The sequence below is a fragment of the Copadichromis virginalis genome, linkage group LG3 (genome assembly GCF_057382275.1).
Source record: "Copadichromis virginalis isolate Kocher_CV1m ecotype Utaka linkage group LG3, C_Virginalis_male_GT1.1, whole genome shotgun sequence".
NCBI classification, from domain to species: domain Eukaryota; kingdom Metazoa; phylum Chordata; class Actinopteri; order Cichliformes; family Cichlidae; genus Copadichromis; species Copadichromis virginalis.
In genome coordinates, this window is record NC_140620.1 from 22,771,652 (window position 1) to 22,777,284 (window position 5,633).

General features: G+C 37.8%; 2 long non-coding RNA genes and 6 other non-coding genes across 8 annotated transcripts; all 8 read right to left on the bottom strand.

The window, feature by feature from the left end:
* Positions 1-716: 716 nt before the first annotated feature.
* LOC146713468 (uncharacterized) lies at positions 717-2,430 on the bottom strand. The gene is made up of 5 exons (XR_014917916.1): positions 2,365-2,430; positions 2,050-2,111; positions 1,765-1,842; positions 1,231-1,274; positions 717-1,018 (listed from the first exon to the last, which is right to left on the bottom strand). It is a non-coding gene; the product is annotated as an uncharacterized LOC146713468 (long non-coding RNA).
* On the bottom strand, positions 1,093-1,185 carry LOC146713469 (small nucleolar RNA SNORD14). Its single transcript, XR_014919639.1, has one exon. It is a non-coding gene; the product is annotated as a small nucleolar RNA SNORD14 (small nucleolar RNA).
* LOC146713470 (small nucleolar RNA SNORD14) lies at positions 1,345-1,436 on the bottom strand. The gene has a single exon (XR_014919862.1). It is a non-coding gene; the product is annotated as a small nucleolar RNA SNORD14 (small nucleolar RNA).
* LOC146713471 (small nucleolar RNA SNORD14) lies at positions 1,913-2,005 on the bottom strand. Its single transcript, XR_014919528.1, has one exon. It is a non-coding gene; the product is annotated as a small nucleolar RNA SNORD14 (small nucleolar RNA).
* On the bottom strand, positions 2,218-2,309 carry LOC146713472 (small nucleolar RNA SNORD14). The gene has a single exon (XR_014919420.1). It is a non-coding gene; the product is annotated as a small nucleolar RNA SNORD14 (small nucleolar RNA).
* An 11-nt stretch (positions 2,431-2,441) lies between the features above and the next one.
* On the bottom strand, positions 2,442-4,457 carry LOC146713473 (uncharacterized). Its single transcript, XR_014917918.1, has 3 exons — positions 4,381-4,457; positions 3,169-3,244; positions 2,442-2,959 (listed from the first exon to the last, which is right to left on the bottom strand). It is a non-coding gene; the product is annotated as an uncharacterized LOC146713473 (long non-coding RNA).
* On the bottom strand, positions 2,445-2,537 carry LOC146713474 (small nucleolar RNA SNORD14). The gene has a single exon (XR_014919751.1). It is a non-coding gene; the product is annotated as a small nucleolar RNA SNORD14 (small nucleolar RNA).
* LOC146713475 (small nucleolar RNA SNORD14) lies at positions 3,029-3,121 on the bottom strand. The gene has a single exon (XR_014919408.1). It is a non-coding gene; the product is annotated as a small nucleolar RNA SNORD14 (small nucleolar RNA).
* Positions 4,458-5,633: the final 1,176 nt, after the last annotated feature.

Here is a 5,633-nt window from a genome sequence, read left to right on the forward strand (position 1 = left end):
CCTGTATGTATCAGGACATTTTGTTAAAATTGTTTGTTTTTCCCAAGGTAACATCTCTCTGAGTGAGACAAGGCTCAACACGGTTGGTTTATGCTTGAAGTACCCAGAGTTGTGTTCAATTTTGTATCCATAACAAATCCTTCACTGGGGTGGCATAAGGAGGACCCACAGGAAAAATAAAGTAAAGCAAAACTGTCATTGAAAAATACAAGCTTTTAATAATAGTAATTAATAATAACCCATTAGCATTATATAAAAACACAGTACTGCATAACAGTGTAAAAGTCAGTTGCTTAGAAATATGTAACTTTTTTACCAAGTAGAAAATCAGGTACACCCATCTACCTACTTAATTTGACGAACTTCTCAGCCAACACCAACTCAACATTTCATGTATAGCCTGATTTATTCCCAAAATAGTCCGACACACTGGGTTTTCACAGTATAGTGAACTAATATAGTTGTTCAATGTCTGAAAACATTTCACAAATGTTATTCTGTAGTGTTAAAATTTACATGATGCAGTTTATGTTCTCTGAGATTCTTCTTCACGTCACTGAGTTAGATGTTGAATAGTTTTCATCAGTTACAATCTATCAAATATTTAAGCATTTGCCCAAGCAATGCAGCCCAACGAGAAGCAACAGTGTACAGTCTAAAACCCCTTATTTGAATGAATGAATTTCAGCAAGAGAAGACAGATTAAAAACAAAATCTTTCGACACCTATTGGATCTTTATTACTTTAAAAATTATGTACAAGTAAAAATACAAAAAACTAACTAACTTTGCCAGCATGCATGGAAAACAAAAACCAGTTATTTCAAAACTAAGAACATCTCATTTATAGTCACAAAACTGCTAGCTTGTTTTCTGTTCAAGATTCATTTTATTTTTAAGATTAGATGACAGCCATCTTTCAAACTTCAACCTACAACAAAAAAAAAAAAAAAAAAAAAAAAAAACCCTACACAGCTGACTCATGTTTGATTGCAGGTCCATCAACGTTGACGTCCAGCCTGAAAGTGAGATAAATTGAGATAAAGTTAGATCTGGAAGAGAAGAGTTCACAAGCAAAGCTGCAATCTAATGTTCGCTCAGACATCCAAGGAAGATTTGAACCATCTTTGGTGTTTAAACCTCTGGTGGAAACTACGAATGGCAGGAAAAATCATCATCACAGCGATAAACTCTTCAAAGACGTAAGACTTCAACAAGTAACCGTACATACCAGCTTTAACAGCCTGGAGCCTTGTATCTGTGGCAATTATCTCCCTGAAAGGAAGAATACAATTTAGTTCTTAGAACAAAGACATTCAAAAGTAGAACTACAATCCTCTAATGTTCGCTCAGACATCCAAGGAAGATTTGAACCATCTTCGGTGTTTAAACCTCTGGTGGAAACTACGAATGGCAGGAAAAACATCATCACAGCGAACATTCCCCTTCCACGTTTTAATAAAGACTGTGGCTTCACGGGCATTTAAGGGGAAAAAAAAAAAAAAAAAAAAATCTATACGTGATTGCTATCACATGTACTTTTTTAGGGGGAGAAACTCAAGAGTTAAATGGCTACAGTCAAAGTTAAAGGGGACACATCTACAACACCCCAGGACTTTAAAGCAGAGTACAAACTTACACATATACAAGTAATGTGACCCAAATGTTCAAATGGTGATAATTAGAAAAGAGGATCCAATATCCGTTTTTGTAACTACAGTGTCATACATCTCCATCATAGCCACGAACAGCTTGGAATACCTACCAGCTTCAGGAACTCTGACCACCAACACTTGTGCTGGAGAGTCTGCAGGTTGATCCTTTACAGAAACATCCAGTCAGCCTGAAAGTGAGATCGAGTTTAGGTCAGTACACAAGGCAGAAAGACACAAGATACAACAGGAATTAAATGTTCGCTCAGACATCCAAGGAAGATTTGAACCATCTTTAGTCTGTAGACCTCTGGTGGAAACTACGAATGGCAGGAAAAATCATCATCACAGCGAAACAATTTCAAAAGGTAAAGTCCAAAATATTAACAAATACATACCGGGAACAGCTTTGGTGACACAACAGGTTTACAGCTGGTGGGCATAACTGAAGACGTTCATCCTGAAACAGAGATCGAGGCAGAGTCAGCTCTGAAAGAAGACGTGTCAATAACAAGAGTTGTCTGTGAAGGTTCTCAGTCATCAACAAGAGTTAAACTTCAAAGTGTTCGCTCAGACATCCAAGGAAGACTTGAACCATCTTTGGTGTTTAAACCTCTGGTGGAAACTACGAATGGCAGGAAAAGCGTCATCACAGCGAACTGTAAACTCCTCAGAGCAGCTGTACCGCGATCAAATTACCTTTAATAGCTTACCCAGAATCAGGTGCAGTGATGCTGATCCACATCTGCTCCTCTCTGTCCAGAACTCCCTGAACCCAGCATGCTCCCTTCAGTCGCTCAGACATCCAAGGAAGACTTGAACCATCTTTGGTGTTTAAACCTCTGGTGGAAACTACGAATGGCAGGAAAAATCATCATCATAGCGACTGACTGGGGGTTTACAGATTTAAGACACTTTTCCAGGGGAAAAAAGATTTAGATTCTCTCGGTATTTCAGAGAAAATATAAAGTAATTAAAATTTGCGTTCTCAATTTGTATGTCTAGAAATTAAAGACGTACACTGTACAGTCTACCCTGGAAAAAGCAGTTCAAAGAAATCCTTAAAAACTGAAAATCACTATGCCCATGATGAGTGGGCTAGAGACCAGGCACAGATTTAACTGGTCAGCAAGTATTTTCTTACACTGTACAAGTTTTAGTTAATGCATCAGTGGGTAACTTAACTGATAAACTCACCTGCAGATTTTAGTTCTTGAGGAATTCACCCCATCTTGCATCCTGATGCACCAGAGCACCTTCCACACAGTGCTGTCCCAGTTAAGCTCATTCTCTGTGGCTGATGGGAACCTGTGGAGACACTTGCTGCATTAGAAAGCCAGCATGTTAGCAGTAGCTGCTAATTAGGAACAGCTAGTAACGCTCAGACATCCAAGGAAGATTTGAACCATCTTTGGTGTTTAAACCTCTGGTGGAAACTACGAATGGCAGGAAAAAACATCATCACAGCGCAGGAAGACGCTTCATATGCATAACAAAAAGCACAAAGGAAAACTTACCTTGACTGTGCTGGAGACAAACTGTTGTGTGTGTCATCCTCGTCAAAAAGAACGCTGTTGAAGCGTCAACATCAAGCTGAAAGAAGAAAACACCATTCAGTTAATAGTTCAAGGCCACAGTGACCAGAGTAACTGGATCTCAAGAGAGTTAAATCAGCACAATTACTACACATTAGCTTTTACACTAGTCTGCCGTTTCATCCAAAGTCTACAGATCTGTGCATCTACAAAAGGGCCAAGATCTTGACATCTTTAGCCTTTGCGATCTTGTTTTACTTAATTTATAAATACAGATTAGGCATAAAATGTTTTCTATGATTTAGTAGTTCCTATGACAATTTAGTAGGTGTGTGCATACCATGTATTTCCTTTTAAAGTAAAGAGTTCTTATTTGATTTTATTCAAGTGGGTATTTTACTGACACTGACAATTTGTAACTTTGCTATGAAAACTACATTTCATTCTTATTAGTCTTAAATAAGCAAGTGATTTCAAATCTGATTGCGGCAGACATTTTTTTTTTAAATTATATCATGTAAATTATTCCTTTAATACAGGTTGGCTCTAAATTCGTACTTTTGCACTTTTTGTAGTTAGGAGGATTTTTAAAAATCATTTTATTTTTCATGCATTTTTAGTAAGTAACCCATTCATTAACCGTATACCTAAAATAACTGAGCTTAATGCTGTTTCACCATATCTGATACCAAAGGTCTATTTCCCTGATTATAATTTGTGCAACACCCCCACCACGTGTTCAGCTGATGGAAATTTCTGGATACTCCTTGCTTATCGTTTTAAATAAAGGGCGCGTTTAAAAAAAAATAGTAATAAAATTGTAAAAAATTATAAAACAATTGAGCTACTATTGACATGCCTATTGATAAAACTTAAAATTATTACATCTTCAGTCACATTTTAGACCCTCTTCATGCCACCACATGGTTTTAATTTATATATCACTTGTATGTATGACTAACGCAGCGGTGTAACTCTAACTGAAGTGTAATAAACTCTGAATAAACTCTACAGACGTGATGTTACGAGAAAACCACGTGACAAGTTTACAACGACTCCCACACAATCTGCCGCCATCCGTGAAATAAACGCCTCATCGCTGGTAAATATCGGCACGTTACATCTCAACACAAAGTAATTAATAAATACAACGTTACATTTATTAACTAATATAAAGATTAAACGCATATTTACCCAGACGCAGACCAACACCCTCCACCTCGACTGCAGGCTCAAATGACGGAACACAGAGTTCCTCACCCTTTTATCTACAGGCGGCGACTAAATGGTGTAATTCAGTTTTACCGCCGCCTGCTGGACCGGAGGCTGAACTGACACAGTTAGTGCCTTCTTTTTAAAATGTTATGTATTAATTTCACGTAAATAAATAACTAATGCATGTCATATACATAATAATTTCATATTATATTTCTATTTATTGATATAATACATGGCACATGGTTTCAAAAATATTTAACTCTGGTTAAATGGTGACATGGTGCGTTATCCTGCTGGAAACAGCCATCAGAAAATGGGTACACTGTAGTCATAAAGGGATGGACAGGGTCAGCACAGGCCTGTGGTGTTTAAATGATGTTCAGGTTGTATTAACACCATACTTGCACCACCTGCAGCAGCCTGAACCATTGATATGAGACAAGATAGAACCATGCTTTCATATTCCGGCCCTACCGTCACAGCAGAGATTGAGACTCATCACACCAGAAAAGTTTTCTCTCTCACTTTTCTCATGTGAATTTAGCCTCAGTTTCCACCGAGTGTGGCCTTCTGCTGCCTTCCTATCAGATTGAAGCAGTCTGACCACTTTCCTCTGACCTGGATATTTTTCTCTTTTTCAAACCCTATCGATGAGTGTTGAGGAAAATCCCAGATCAGCCATTTCTGAAATACTCAGACCAGTCTGTCTGGCAACAACAACCATGCTCAAAGTCACTTTAATCACATTTTTTCCTCATTTTGATGTTTGGATTGAACTTCAGCAGGACATCTTGACTATGTCTTCGTAGCTAAATCATTGCGTTGCTGCTGTGTGATTGACTCATTAGATATTTGCATTAAGGCAGAAACTTATATCATGAACCAGACAGAAATAAACACATAAAAAACATAATAATTAGAATATATGATGAATAAATAAAACCAGCAAAACTTGACTTCTCTTTAATTTAATATTAGATTAAAAACACAATTCTGTTAAACGTATTTTTCTAAAACAATTTTGAGTGGATTAAAGGTTGATCAGAGGGAGAGAGACACAGAGATAAAGAGAGAGAGAGCCTCCCTCACTGTCACTGAATAACTGACTAACAGAACAGCCAATCACCTCTGCCCTGTACTCTCCATCTCGCTCCTGATTGGTGGATGCTGCAAAGATGACTGTTTGGTGCGTTCCTCCTCTTCCCCTCCTCTTCATCCCCTCCCTCCTC